At 44.0% G+C, this 15,817-nt stretch overlaps 1 protein-coding gene across 1 annotated transcript in view; it reads left to right on the top strand.

The window, feature by feature from the left end:
• Window positions 1–1,622: 1,622 nt before the first annotated feature.
• CSNK1G3 (casein kinase 1 gamma 3) overlaps window positions 1,623–15,817 on the top strand; it is a 148,825-nt gene continuing 134,630 nt past the window's right edge. The window contains 1 exon segment of the mRNA XM_090038465.1: window positions 1,623–1,968. The gene's annotated coding sequence lies outside the window, so the exon portion shown is untranslated.

The raw sequence follows: 15,817 nt of genomic DNA on the forward strand, positions 1-15,817 counted from the left end.
AATCCAAGCCAAAGGAACTGAGGACTGTTGCATAGGGCAAAAAGTGGATGTGCCTGCATACAGGACAATGAGCCTCACACCTAAGAAAGAGAGACTTGATAAGGGGAATTAACTCCCAACTGGTGACAGGTCATATGCGGACAGGGTGTAAGGCAGTGTTTCCCAATCTTTTCCAGCCAAAGGCCCACTTACATTAATAAAAATTTTCTGTGATACACCTGTTAAGGCATTTCCCATCCTCATACCTATTGTAGCTCACGGCTGTGCCAAAAATCTGTGGCACACTTGTTCATGTTTGACAGCACACTTTCATGCCATGGCACACTGGTTGGGAAACACTGGTGTAGGGGAGGCGGGGAGGCGGAGCCCTGTGGCAGAGGCTGCACCAGCCTTCCAGCACCTGGCAACTTCTTTCCCATGCCATCTTTCTCCTAATTAAGTGTGGCGGGTAAGTAAGGAGGACAGCAAAGACAGCAGAGAGCATGGAGAAGGCACCCACTCATAGGATCATTTCTTTCCCTTTCATGTTTCTCTCAGATGAGGGCAAAGGAGGTTGGCAGCAGTGCCCAGAACTGGATGGCTGTGGCATCACGTGCCCCAAAACAATTGCTTCCTCTGCTGGGCATAAAAAAGGTGAAGGAAACTTTTCTTCCCCTGAGCATAGGCAATGTGTAGTGGGGGTGGAATGTGCCATCCCCCTTGAGATTGGCCTTTGCTGGCCCAGGAATTGGGGCATTGAGAGAAGCGCCTTCCGGTGGTGCCCCCCCCAAGATTGGTGCCAGCTGGGAGAGGAGGCACCTAGAGAAGTGGTGGTGGCACTTCTGGTTTTGCTGCTGGCACTTCTGGGGGCAGTGATTGGCTTCTGCTGGTCCCCCTCCAGACTCAGGAGGCACCAGTTACCTATGCTCTGAGGCAGCCGCAGGGCAGGGGCTCTTCTGTTCTTCAGCCTCTCCCTAGGCTGGGAAAATGCTCGTACTTTTCTCTTGTTTTTTTGCCTGCGGGAAGAGGAACGCCTTTCCCTGCAGGGACGAGCCCCAGTGGGCAGCCGCGGTGGCGGCTTCGAGCACTGCGGGGACTCCTACGAGAAAAGCCAGACTTCGCGTTGGTCAGGGACGCGCCCCTGACGGGCTCCGATTGTGGACACTAGAGGCTGCTCTGGGGTAGGCGGAGCCCCTGCCACACGCGACCGGGACAGGAAAAGGCGATTGGTGGAGGTGGCGAAGCCCCCAGACTAACCGAGCAGCGCTTAGACGCAGCCGCCCACTAGCGTGAGGAGGCTCGCAGGCACGTCTCTTATTGGCTGTTTGCACTCCGCGCCTTGGCAACCACTCACGTCCGCCCATTTCAAGCCGGCTCCACTTCCGCTTCTCGCCCTCCGAGTGGCTGAATGTCCTGTCAGTCTCTGACGTCTAAAAAAAAATAAAGGGAAGGGAGACAGCGAAGCGGCCGAAACTGGTCCGGCTGTAGGCTCCGCCTCCTTCACATCTTCCGCCAATCGTCGCTTCCCCTCCCCGTCGCGTGTCGCGGGGGCTCCGCCCATCCCGAGGGTGGCCTCTCGCGTCCCCGCCCCGTTCCTTCCCTCACGCCTTAGGTCCGTGTAAACCCCCCACCCCCAACCCCCCCGCGCCCCTTTCCCGCGGTGTGTCCGTAGTCGGCGCCCGTAGCGCCATCCCCCGCCCTCCGGCAGCCTGTGGCGGGCGGGGCCGGGAAGGGGCGGGGTTGCTGTGCGTGCAGCCGCCGCCGCCGCTTCCCCTGTGCTTCAGAGCCCGCCGTGGCTGCGCCCTCCCTGCGGCCCCATCGGGAGGCAGCCGCAGCCGAACCCGACCCCGCCGGGGGACCGCGCCCTTCCGCGGCGGGGCCGGGCGGGCCGGGTTGGCTCTGCCTGACGCGGCGGAGGGTGGTTTGTGACGCGCGCCTCTGCTTGGGAAGCGGCGGGGCCGGGCGGCGCGGGACGAGCGCGCGCCGCGGGTGAGTGTGGGGCCGGGGCAGGGGGAGGGTGGGTGCGCCACGCCACGCCACGCCACGCCACGCCACGCCACTTTCGCTCAGCATCCTCCCGCCCCGCCGGACCCCGCGTTGGGGGCCGGGGCTGCGGCTCTTCCCCCGCACCCTGAGGGTCGGGGCTGATGACTGCTCCCCGCCCCGCAGGGACCCCCCCTCTGTGTGTGGGCACAGGTTTGCGTTTCCTGTTGCTGCTGTCCTGTAGGTCAGGGCCAGGTGGCACTTGGGCTTGCTCTGTTGGACCTGACTCTTCTGGAGATTCATTCATTTGCAGCCATGAGCCGGCAACTTGTTGGGTTTTTTTTTTTTTTTTTTCAAATCCTTAAAAAAAAGGGGTGGAGTGGGGAAAGACCCATCTGGCAAGCAAAACATTTTGGCAGCCTGAAGGTCTGAAACAAAATAACAATCGCATTTCATCTTTGTAGGTTTGGGTCCTTGTTTGTGCTGGGCAAGGCTATTCTGGCAGTTGAGAAAACGATTAACCCCCTGAAATCATAGAGGAGTCTGTTACAGGGAAATAAATGTTGTCTCTTCAGTTTATTTCATATTTCTGAAAGGGACTTTGACTCAGAGGTACAAAATGTTCAGAGGAGGGAAATGCAAGTTGCAAGTTAATGGTATTCCTTTAACAATGCAAAGTTTAAAAAGCCATTGCAGCTGTAGTCTAATAGGATAAAGGCCTATAAAGCATATAAATCCTATCAAATCTATTCTTGCCAGAGTAAATAAGATTAGATGAATTCCGTATGGCCTGGTTCTATAACATACCTGTTTTATGTATAAATGCTGAGTGTTTCACCATGTTTTCTTTGTGACCTGTCAGGTTTTAGTTTAGTATGCTAGAAATATTATTTGTCCTGGATTGATTGATTGAATATGGTAACTGGATTTCTTGTGTGCACTTTTAAATGTGATCACGGATAACGCATGCAGCTAAGCACACACAATTGCTGCCTAGGCCAGGCAGCACGGCACACGTGCTAGAGTGTGGCACGTGAAAGCATTTTGCTTGGCACTTTTGCCTCTGGGAAGGGGCCGGGGCTACGTTGCTACAACAAGGATAGGGCTCCTCATGGCTCCCCTGCCCTCTGACCCTGGCACCAGTAATCTTACAAGTGAAGGTTGCAGGTGTTGTTTTGGCATTTTACCCAAAGACATTGCCAGCCCTTGGCCTAGGCTGTACTTGCTCTGTAGATGGAAGACTTGTCACCTTCACAGAATTGTGCTTTACAAATTGCTACTACTAAATTTTTAGAACTTCTGGATCTCATTCCAACTACTGCATCACATGAAATGTAGGAATACTGTGATAACACTACAAGAAGAAGAGATTTGTTAGCTGAAGGGGAAATTCTCTAAAACTTTTTAAGGAGGTTCATTCATAGAAATTGACTTTTCATGTAACTTCTGAGTGGGGAAGGTTCAACAAGTTAAGTGAAATAGTATGTAAATCACAGTCAAACCTGCCTGCATTGTGGAAATCTGAAACGCTTGCAATAGACAAATCCTTTAGCTAAGCTATGTACGTTACAGAACGCTTAAAAAAAAAAAAAAGACCGTTTTCTCTCTCTCTCTCTTTTTTTTTTTTTTTTTTTGCAAGTGCCCCTATCAAATTAGGATACATTAATTAGTAATATGTACCTGAAGTTCAAAACTTGTACAAAATTTTATGCTTCATGAAAAATATTTTTGTTCTTTTTATAGCCACTGCTTGGGTTTCCTCTCAGTTGTCCTGAGGCTTCTTCGCCTTCTCCCTTTTTTCACATCTCTCATGACTTGCCCATTTAAAAACAGCATGAGATCTTAATGTGTCAATTGAATACTTGTAAAATTTCAGTCAAAAGTAATTTTCAGATTAGTGCTAGCCTCAGCTGTTGTAGCTTTGGTCTTTCATCCTGATTTATGAGATCCTGATACTTTAATAGCAGCCTCTGCAGAAAAAAGTGCACTTCCTCTCTTGGAAGTCCATGCTTTTATGTGTGAACCAGAAGGAAGCCAGTCATGGAGAGTCTAGAACGGTGAAACTCAAACCAGGATGCCATGGCATTCTGCAGTGGTGTGAGAGCCTTTTAAAGATAAACCCAGAGTTTTCAAATAAAATCTGTTTTGTCTAAACCATTCCACCCTGTTGTAGTCGGTCTGAGTTCTTTGCAATAGAGGAATTGCTCTATTGTTTTTCCCTGGTCAAGAAATGAAACAAAGAACTGGCATATTCAAAGGGGTGCCTTGAATCTGAAAAGGTTAAGCTCACCTGGAGTAGAAGTTTGACCCATCTGATCCTGGAAAACTGCAAGTCATGTTTTTAACAACTCTTTCCCAAATTCTGTCTCACCCAAAACTGTGGTGCCTAATCTTGGAAAAGGTTCTCTTGCCAATCTATTTGTATCTTCTCTAAAACGTTTAACAGTGTGGCCATTTCCTTATTCATTACCTTGTTCCATAATAACTGTTTGGAACAACATGTTTAGCTATTTATCTCTATCTAATCTTGGTGATACAAAATACCAAAACAAAAAAAGTTCTCAAATTGACCTTGGGTCATGTGCATTTAAAAACAGGATTGTCCCTCTCCTTGACTTTCCTCAAAAAGAGGTTATTTAAATAATAGTAACTCAAGGCAGGTTTTTAGTATATTTTGTTATATGAAGGTATTCTTATTTGTTTTAAAAAGAGATGGCAGTGTTTTTACACAATTACTTTTGGTAAAGAAATATGTCATCAAGTGCTCAGCTAAGCAGAGTTGATATGTTTTTGGTAGGGTGTAAGGATATTGATAATAAATCATGCAAGTAGAAGAGTAAAATGGAAGTGATTTTAGTATATACATTTTCCAAGAATGTCAAAATTACAGAAATAGCACACTAAAAAAAATGATATGCATACTGTGAAAACTGCATCTAACTTTAAATATTTACCTCTAATAAGGTGGTACATTTAAAAAAAACTAATTGTAGCATAATGGAAGATCTCTTTTACTTTGTTGTAATAGCGAGAAACTATATTTTTATTGATCGGCTTTATATCCCATTTAAAAATAAAGTTAACAAACAAAACCCAACCTTAACACAATTAGGGCACATGGATGGCATGTAGAAACTAAAGTTAGCAATGAACCTAGGAATCTGGCATGCTGGTACTTTTATTTTTTTTAAGGAGATAAAACATACGCTAGAAGAGCAGGCAAAAGCGTGAGGTGCTAATGATTGTCTAATTCAGTGCACCTTTTACACTTTGGTTTACAGTTCAATGTTTATACAGTTGGCTTCTCCCATACTATTCAAGGTGAAAAGTTAAGAGGTAGATATTCAGCTAATCGTGGTTTATTTTTATACCATGCAGATACAGGTTTCCCTTACTTTATGCTATACTTGTGTTCCTGGAAAACAGTGCATAACTTGAATTCGCATAAAGGGAACTCACTTCACAATGTAATAAATAGGGATACGTTCCAAGACTTTGGGTGCACTGACCCTCAGACCCATTTCTATCACTTTTACAAGACAATTTTGGTACTCAGCAGCAGCTGACAGTACACACAAGCACAGGGCACCATCATAACAGGGAAGCAATTACAGAAACGCATGTCGCACACAACAAGCGAGGAGCACAGATCCACACAAGGGACTATATTTTGGTGTGCATCACTCCCACAGTGTACTGCACAAAGCAGCTAACTGTGGGCTTCAATCACACCGTTCACATAAGTTAATTTACCTCGCTTGTAATGAATTTTTGGTGTAAACAGGGTCATCACATAAGAGCAAATTTGCACATACAGAACCCACATAAAGCAAGGGAAACCTGTAGAGGGATTGATAGTTTAAATAAACCAATGTGTCTTCCTGATTTTTAAAATAAATGGTTCTGCGAGTAGTAGTTTTGTGGAACAAAGTAGCATAAAGTATGTGATTGGAAAAATGGGCTTTGTGGTCTAAAGCACTGGGCAAATAGTCATTCTATCCAGCCACCTTCTGTGACTTTGAGTATGTCACTTAATATTTTTTGAGCCATGCTTGGCGTCTCTGTTATGTTTAGGTCTGGCTAGAGCTTCCTTTTCTAATGATAATAAACCAAGTCCCTATCTGCTTTGCAACATGTAGGACATGAAGTCTGTCGTTTGTCATTCTCTGACGTTTTCTCTAGCAAGCTAGAAAATCTGTGTTCTTAGTCCGATCACTCTTATGTTGCTGTCTTGCTGTTCTTTAATGTACTGCACCACATCCAGTAAAAATAAGCAAAGAACAATTGTTTCCATCAATACTGGTTGACATTAGGTTTAACTTTTAAATGTTCATAATGTTAGGAAGGTGACTCAGGATAATTTATGTCCTTCATCTATTAGTTCAGTCTCTCTGTAAGCTTTGGAAGAAAACTTTGCAACGGTTTACATGTATGTATTTGGAAGCTGTAAGGACAAGAGCTGTTTGTATATGAAAATCTAGAATCTGTTGCACAGCTCCAGTAGACATGGCTTCTGTGGCATACTATGACTTTGCTTTTGTGGGCCTTGTGATACTAGCTTAAGTGTGAGGCAGTTGCCTCTAGGCTTCTTAAATCGCAGAATACCATTCTTAAAATCATGTTATGCATGTAAGTGATTTCTTTGGTGTCCTTTTCAAGGAGGTGTGATATTTCCTTTTGAGTTTTGTGCAAGTGTTGGTAGTGTGTGTCTACATGGCACACTGGACTACCTGAGCTAGGTCTAGTATCTCTGCACAGCCCTGATTTAAAAAATCTATCAATATATGATTATTCATATAAGCACCTATGTACATCTTGTATGCCAAATTGTGACTTAAGTAGAATACTTGCTAGGATACTTTTTTGACATCACCTTCTGAACTCATTTATGGTACTGCTACTCGTGTAGTGTCACCAACCTATAATCATGTTGATAGGTGTACACCACGCACGCCAGGCCTATTTTCACATGTGCATGAGGATATCCACTGTATTTTTAATTCTGCAGCAATCTGAAAAAGAACTGTTAAAATGCAGCTGCTGGAACATGAGTTGCAGGTTAAAAAAAAAAAAAAGGCAATGGTCAGAGTGGAGGCAAGGTAGTCAGAGGTACAAAGCAAACATAGTGTGCTTCAGCAATTTTCCAAGTAGCTGCATTTTTAAAAAGAAATCTAGAGTGAAAAAATGAAAAGCTTTCCTTTCAAATGGAAGATTCCCACATGCACTTAATAATTTTAATTTTGGCAATGTTTTCTCAGTGGGCTAATAACACTGTTGAGGTCTGATGGCTTATGATGCAATGGTTAGAAACACTTGTGGCAGTTGAGGGAAAGATTCCCCAAAACTATTTACTTGTATCAAGACTCCATTAGGTAGAGAATTGTTGGGTAGCTATAGATGATGATACAGTTCATAGATTCATAGACGTAGGGTCGGAAGGGACCTTGTAGATCTTCTAGTCTGACCCCCTGCCCTGGGCAGGAGAGAGAACTGGGCTCAAATGACCCCAGCCAGGTAAATGTCAAGCCTTCTCTTAAAGACCTCCAAGGTAGGAGCCAGCACCAGTTCCCTTGGAAGTTGGTTCCAGATCCTAGCTGCCCTGACTGTGAAGTAGCGCCTTCTAATGTCTTGTCTAAACCTACCCTCTAATAACTTATGGACATTATTCCTTGTTACTCTGGGAGGTGCTCGGGGGAACAGGGTCTCTCCCAATCCCAGCTGGTCCCCCCCCCAGTAAGTTTATAAACAACCACCAGGTCCTCCCTCAGCCTTTTCTTGTGAAGGCTGAATAGGTTAAGGTCCTGTAGCCTCTCATAGGTCTGCCCTGCTGTCCCTGGATCATGCGAGTGGCCGTCTTTTGGACCTTCTCAATGCTGTCCACATCCCTCCTGAGTGTGGTGCCCAGAACTGGAAGCAGTACTCCAGCTGCGGCCTGACCAGTGTTGCATAGAGGGGGAGGATCACCTCCTTGGCCCTGCTTGTGATGCATCTGTGGATGCACAACAAGGTACAGTTAGCCCTACTGACTGTGTCCTTGCATTGTTGTCCTGTGTTCATCTTGGAGTTGCTAATGACTCCAAGATCTCTTTCTGCCACCGCGCTTTCGAGAAGGGAGTACCCCAGCCTATAGGTATGCTGCTGGTTCCTACTGCCTAAGTGCAGCACCCTGCACTTGTCAGTATTGAATCTCATCCTGTCTTCATTTTCCCACCCCTGTAACCTGTCTAGGTCCTGCTGTAATTTGTCCTTCCCTTCTAGCGTGCCCACCTCACCCCAAATCTTGGTGTAGTCTCCGAATTTAAACAGGGTGTTTTTTACCCCGTGGTCCAAGTCACTAATAAATTGAACAGCATGGGCCCAAGGACCGAGCCCTGGGGGACTCCAGTGCCCGCTTCCCTCCAGGTCGAATATGACCCGTCCACCACCTTTCTCTGCGTATGACCCCAACAGCCAATTTGTAATCCATCTGACTGTGTAGGCATCAATGCCAGAGTCACCTAGCTTTTTAATGAGAATGGGGTGGGAGACGGTGTCAAAGGCCTTCCTGAAGTCCAGAAAGACTACATCCACCGCGACACCTGCATCCAGTGACTTTGTGACCTGATCATAGAAGGCAATCAGGTTGGTCTGACTGGACCTGCCCCTAATGAAACCATGCTGGTTGCCCTTGAGCATCATCCCTGCTGCTGGCTCATCACAGATGTGCTCCTTGATAATCTTCTCAAAGAGCTTCCTCTAGGATTGAAGTAAGACTAATGGGCCTATGCTTGCCCAGGTCCTCCCTCTTCCCTTTTTTAAAGATGGGGACCACATTGGCCTTCTTCCAGTTGTCTGGCACCTGGCCAGAGCACCATGAGTGCTCGTAAAGCCGTGCCAATTCCCTCAACATCCTGGGGTTTAGAGCATCTGGACCTGCTGATTTGAACATGTCCAATCCCTCCAGAAGTTCCCCAACTCGATCCTCCCTAACCCTAGGCCTAGTGGAGTTTCTCTTGAGTCTGTCCTGCATCTCGGTAGGGGAGTCCTGGTTCACATTTATAGGTCTAAACAAATATGCAGAGTGTAAAATGTCATAAAACTTGGCAGACAAGGTTCTTTGGGTAGATGTGATGCTTCTTTTTAGACCAACTAAATAGCTGTAAAAACTATGCTTTGCAAGCTTTTGGGCACAAACATCCTTCTTTGGGCGTAGAGTCTGTTGGTATTTTGTGTGCTCTCCTGGGTAGAATAAAGTCAATTTGCAAAATACAGGTTAGTGAAAATGCAAATGCATGTAGTGAAGTTCAGAGGGAATGGGAGACAATAGGTGTGAGACAGGTAGGTGGTGGGGCAAGGAATGTAGAACTGGTGACAGAATGTAGCTGGTAAAATGTGTACAGGTTGGTCTAATAAAACATGAAACTTGGAGCTACTGGGATCTTGTGGCGGGGGTAACTCCGGACCAGGCTGTCACCGCTGCAAGGACCCCGGGGCAAATCTATGATCTGCAGCCTGCATGCTCTGGGCAGGGATGTGCAGGTTGCAGATAGCAACTCTGCCCCAGCTCCTTGCAGCAGTGACAGCATGGTCACGAGCCGGGGCAGAGCCATGATCTGCCTGCACACCCCTGCCTAGAGTGTGCAGGCTGCAGATCAGAGTTTTACCCTGGCTCTGACCAGGCTATCCTGGCTGCAAGACCCCAGCAGCTCTTGAGCAGCCCTCTGCCCTGCTGCATGCCCTGCCAGTGTGGCTAGGGGTGGTCTCTACGGCAACCCCAGCCCTGGCTATCACAGCACAGCTGTGGCTGGGGTCTCCTTGGAGACCGGCCCCAGCCATGTGGGCAGTGGCTGCTGGAAATGGAGGCTGGCTGATGGCTCCATCTGCCATTTTGCCCATCCCTGCTTTAAATAGTGTTATTGGTACATGCTTAGTAGAAACCTGTTCCTTTGGCAGCTAAGTTCTCTAACAATTGCCCCTGTAGTGAGCATGTCCCCAATTCAGGGTATAAGAGTTGAGTAAGACTTCCTGCAGGTGATCCCTAAGGCCAGTGGGTGCTCATTGTGATGCTCTGCTGAGCCCTGAAAATGAGAATAAGGAGATTTTTATCATATGTGCTTCCGATGCTCCCTCTGACAGTGCCCCAGAAAAAAGGAGGAAATGGCTTAATTTGAATGCAGAGCGGTGAGGAGCCAGTGCCTTTAATTTCTGTGATTTCTTTTGGTGGCTAGTTTTGTCACAATATATTAGTAAAGCTCCATTTTTTTTAGTCAGGCTATTTGCATTAGATTTCTGGCTTTCTTAAACCTTCTGGTCCTTGGTTTCAGAGAGAAGCTTAAAATTATCCTGAAGTGTACTCTTTATAGGTTAACAGCTGGAAGACAAAATCGCCAAGCCTATTGCAATTTATAATTTCATGAATTTTTTTAGATTGGCTGTACTTGATAGGATTTAGAAGGAATAGGAGTCTATGGCAAATGTGAGTATGCTAGGGATGACAAGTGTAGACGCAGACAAGGATCCACTGGATAGGAGAGGGTTAGAAGATGCTAGAGCATACTACTAGTATTTGTCCGCTGTCAGAGAATAGCTCTGAAATCCAGGGTTGAAGTCTCTTGTTTTTAGAGATCTTTGTGGAGGATATTAGTTTTCTGTTACTGTATTAGTTATCTTAAGCCTGTTTCTCCAAAGGTACATTTACTGATGACCCTTGGAAGGGATAGGGGTTTACAGCTCCATATGATGAAATATTTCAGATGATTACCTTTTCAGGAAACAAGCACATTTACTTTAAATTATCAGGGTTGCATAGTGAAACTCTCCGTGTGTGTGTGCATCCACACACATGCACTCACACAACTGAGGTTACATAAATTGAGGTTCTTTATTCAATACAAAAAGTGGGTAATTTATGTATTGTTTGTCCTCACAATTCAGGGTGTGGCCTACTGCCTCATTTACTGCACTTCATTCAAACCCTCTCCAGAATATAGAATTATTAATGTCCTTATGGGCTCTTCTGTGCTTATTATCCTCATGGTATCAGAGTGCTTCATTGCCATTAATGCTTTTATTTCCATGAATATCTACGAGGTAAGTACCTTGCATGAAAAGTGGTAGTACTATACTTGTTTTACATTTCTTCACTTCTGAATGTTTGAATGCATCTTTAATAATCATTTAGCATAGCTTGTTAACATCGTCTGTGTACTTCAAACTGCTGGGTTGTGTCATAAGTTAAACACTGGTAGTACAGTGATTGATGTAGAAGAATGGAGCATCCATTATATAGCATTAGCTAACTCAGACTTAGCTTTCACTTGGCCTTGGACATATAACCTTTTGACAAAGAAGAGAATGGGAGGAGGGTGAGAGAGAGTAGCGAGAATGGCCAGCTCCTGGGAGTTACCATCATTCGTACTATTTGGGAAATTACAACATGACACCTGTTGGAAGGAAAATACATTTTAAAATAAGACTTCTCATGTTGTAGAGCCCCCTTCCTACTGCAGATTTTGAGGAGAGACTCAGAAACAAACAAAAAAGCCAGTACTGTTAGATCTGATCCTGCTTGTGTGGCGCACCCTTTGCTGCCCCTTCCCCCCCCCCCCCCCCCAACTGGCTTTGGTAGAACTCTGTAGGTGAAAAATTTTGTGCTGAAAAACTTTGTTGCCAGATCTGTGCCTGAACTTGTTTCACACAGTTTAGGAAATACAAGTAATATGCTTGCTGCACTGCTGCATCACTGTGAAATTTTTGCATGCTATCACTTACATTTTTTCTCAAAGTCCATCGGGTTGCTTTCCCATGGGGTTTAATTCCCACTTAACTAGTCCCTGCTACAAATGCAGGCTGGATATAGGGCTTTGTGCTCTGCACACAGGATGGGTTGCAGGGCGTGGGTGATCTAGGGTGTTTGCACTGTGTGGCACTCTTCTAGACTGGCCCTGCATGCTGACTCTGGGATCACTTCAGATTGTGCCATGTTAGAGCCAGCACACAAGGCCATTTTCACAGGTCACCCTGTGCAGTGCATATCATGTCCCAGCCTTGTGTGCTACCTACAGAACATGCTAGGGCTCGCTGTTCATGTGGCACATGGGTCTGGATGAGTTTGACACCCCTCGTTTATACCATATACTGGTTTTGATTTGGTTTAGCTTGAGTTATTTCATAAATATGTTGGCATGAATGCACACCAGTTTTCAATTAAATATTTTAAGCCTGTTTAATTATAGGTGCAACTTTGTGTTAATAGACATTACATTTATACCAAGCTTGAGGCAAGCACTCCTCTGTTACATAGTGTACTGATGAGCCTTTCTGCACACAGAGTTGCTTAAACATTGATTAAAAGTGTATATTGTTAATTGCTTCAGCTAATTATGTTTTAAAATACATTTAACCTATGCATGGCAATTAGTCCAAAAGATATATTTTAATTTCTTTCAGTAGTAATTGTTTTGATTTGGCAGAAGGAGTATTTCGTGTTTTGGGCATATGCATTTTTTTTTTTTTTTTTTTTTTTTAAGACTCAGTAGTGGAAATGCTTTAGTAATTGACTCTCATGTAAGTTGCCCAGTTGATTTGATTAAAGCTGCAACTGTGATTAAAGATGTTCATTGGTGTTCATAGGATTTGACTTCTAAAGCGCATGCTTCCAATTTGTTTTAATTTGCCTAATCTCTTTAGGAATTGTTCTTATATCACTTGCTATAGACCATTTTTTTTTCTCAAATTGAGCACCTGACTTTCTCCCCAAAATGAGCTCCCCGAATTGACTTGTGAGTATTTAGCGGGGCTCCTGATTTTTCTGACAAGGATATTCCTGCTCTAGTGTGCAACACCTGTTGCATTACTCTTGAGGCAGCTGAGGGAGTCAGTTGGCATAATGGTTCGCTGCTCTTTGCTCCAGAAGTCTTAATAATTGTTTCTCTTTTTTAATGCTTTGGATGCTCCACTAATCAAGCTCACCTTTCTTAGGGCAATTGTACTGCATGCTACCTATTTCTAGTCTCTCTCCTGTTTCCCAGCTTTGGAGATGCTTCTAGCTGTTCTCAGAATCCTGGATCTGCCCATAGAGACCACTCCTCAGCAGCTGCTAGGGTTTCCATTGCCAAGGAAGAAAGGGGGAGAGTAGGTGAATTGAATATTAGACTCTGTCCCTGTTTTATGTCTTTATAACTCTGGTAAAATATTTTCTTATTTCTGCCTTCCAAAAATAAAGTGTGCATTTGATTTCAGTGTTATGGTACACACTTAGTTTGTTCTTTTCAAAATGTATAAAATACGATTTTTCTTGTAAGCTTATGTGAAAATCTGAGAAGAAAAGGTGCACATTTTGCTTATAGTAGATTTAAACCTGTATTAGAAACTGAGGAGAGCTGAAACAGACTTCTTAGGAAATGCATAGATGCATGCACTCCCAATGAGATATATGGAAAGGTTCCTGGAAGTCTGCATAGACTAGAAAAGTTTCTTAGGTAGACCTCAGGCATTTTATAGAGAGGAAGCTCTGTTTCTAGGCCGAGAGTGTTAACACACATGGAAGAGAGCATTTGACAAGAAAGAGCATATGAAATAGTTTGAAAGGATGATTTGGAAGCAAGCAAACCTGAAGATGCATGTTTATGAAATGAGTATGAGCCTTCTTGCATTCATAAACTAAATCTTGTATTTATAAAATTATTTTTAATTTCAATGGTTTCTCCAGTATTAAATGCCCTTTCCATAGTTATACAAGTGGTACTGTATATTAGAGAAATAGTATATGATCATTTAATTAAACTCTGAATACATAAGGGAGCAGTTAAGGAAGCATGTTTCTTTTTCTTGATTTTTGGAATGTTTTGGAGCCGTGATCTATTAATACTTCTGTTTAAATTAAGAAAAGACTTGGTGTATTAACAAGGAATAAAGTAAGTATTAAGAAATGTGTTTTTTCCAATGTTTAGATCATCTTTAAAAAGTTACATTGTAATGGGTATCATCAATGTTATCCCTGAGGCTTAATCCATTGGCCCCTGCACAGTCTTTGTTGGAAACCTGCCAGCTCAGTAACATGAAAATTGATGTAAACCTAGAAATAGGATGTGTCTAAATGTGCTGGCAAACAGTATGGTTGATAGGGTCCTAAAGATGCATCTGTATAGGCTCTGGTCTGCTTTTTATACTGCTACTGAAGAAAATAAGGCCTCTACTTCCTCCTGTTCTACATGCACCAAACCTGAAAAGGTGAAATTGAGGAAGCTTCAAAGATGTCTTCCCTCATCACTTCCAGCAAACGTCAGAGAATGAGATCTCAAGACTGGGGAGCATTGCTGGAACTTCTCACCTGCTACACTTCTGACTTTTAGTGTTAGATGAGCAGATGGGCATGGCTTTTTTTTGGTCTTTGCTGCTGGAGTGATGCATGATACTAAAATAGACTTGCCCAAAAAGCTTCCTCATGCTACTGGTCATGGCCAACCATTGGCTTCACCTAGTCTATAGCAGTAGCTAAAGTATTTTGGCTAATATTTTTTACAATGTGATCTGTTTTGGGGTATAACATAGCCAGAACTTCTGGCTCTGAAATCTTGTCATCCTCTGTAACAGTGTGTAAAGTCTTTCTGGTGGTCCAACTACTAGTTTCTGGAAAGTTTTAAACTCCCCTCCAGAAATTGACTTGTGTGGATGTGCTCACCTGAATTAGTCCCATTGATGTGGCTCTCTAGCAAAGTACAAATAAGTAGGTACTGTTTTCTTGCAATGAAGAAACTCCCATACATTTTTAAATTGTCCACTGGGTACTCCATAATACTTAACAAACACCATTTCATTATAAAAATGTCTTTCGGGGAGGGCGACGGAGGATGGTAACTTTTCTTTTTTTTGTGAAAGTGCAATATTCCGTCTGTCATTTTGCAATGCTGTGGCTTTTAAACTATTTGGATTTTAAGAATGTTGAATGGCCCTTAATAATTTAAAAAAAAGCTGTGATGATGGTGTAACTGAATACTACTCTATAATCTGACTTGAACTATCCAGCCATTTGTTGTCTTGGCTGACTTCCTGCTTATTGTTTTTAGTTATGAATACTGTTTATGTAAATAAAAACAAGATATAATTAAAAAGAGGCTATAAGTATTATACTATTCTGTAATGAAAGATTACTGTACTTTGGAGTGTTTCTGTAAGCAGCCTGCACACTTACCTACCATGTATTCATAGATTGTAAGGCCGGAAAGGGACCTTGGAAGATCAAGTCCAGCCCCATGCACCAAGCAGGAAAGATAACTGGGGGGTCAGGTGACCCCAGCAAGGTGACTGTCTAGTCTGCTCTTGAGGATTTCCAGGGTAGGTGATTGTGGAATAAGCTCCCTCCAGACATGGTGCAATCTGAATACCCTCTCTGTGAAGAAGTTTTTCCTAAAATTGAGCCTGAATTGATCTTCCAGGACTTTGTGGCCATAACTCCTGGTTTTCCCTTCGGGTGCCCTGGTGAACAGTTGCTCACTGAGCCCTTGATATACTCCCCTAGTGTAGTGGTAAGCTGTTACCAGGTCCCCTCTTAGCCTTCTTTTCCTCAGGCTGAAGAGTCCCAGGTCCCTCAGCTTTTCCTTGTATGGCTTAACCTTTTAAAACTCTGATCATATGGGTGGCTCTTCTTTGGACTCTCTCAAGCTTGTCTACATCCTTATTAAAGTGTGGTGCCCAGAACTGGACGCAGTACTCCAGCTGTGGTCTCACCAGTGCTGCATAGAGCAGAAGAATCGCCTCCTTGGTTTTGCTGGAGATGCATTGATTCATGCATGCCAGATTATTATTTGCCCTGCTGGCTACAGCATTGCACTGCTGGCTCATATTAATGCTGTAGTCTTTTATTACTAGGCTTGTA

The sequence above is a fragment of the Crocodylus siamensis genome, chromosome 3 (genome assembly GCF_052110815.1).
Source record: "Crocodylus siamensis isolate JL-2025a chromosome 3, ASM5211081v1, whole genome shotgun sequence".
Classification (NCBI taxonomy): domain Eukaryota; kingdom Metazoa; phylum Chordata; order Crocodylia; family Crocodylidae; genus Crocodylus; species Crocodylus siamensis.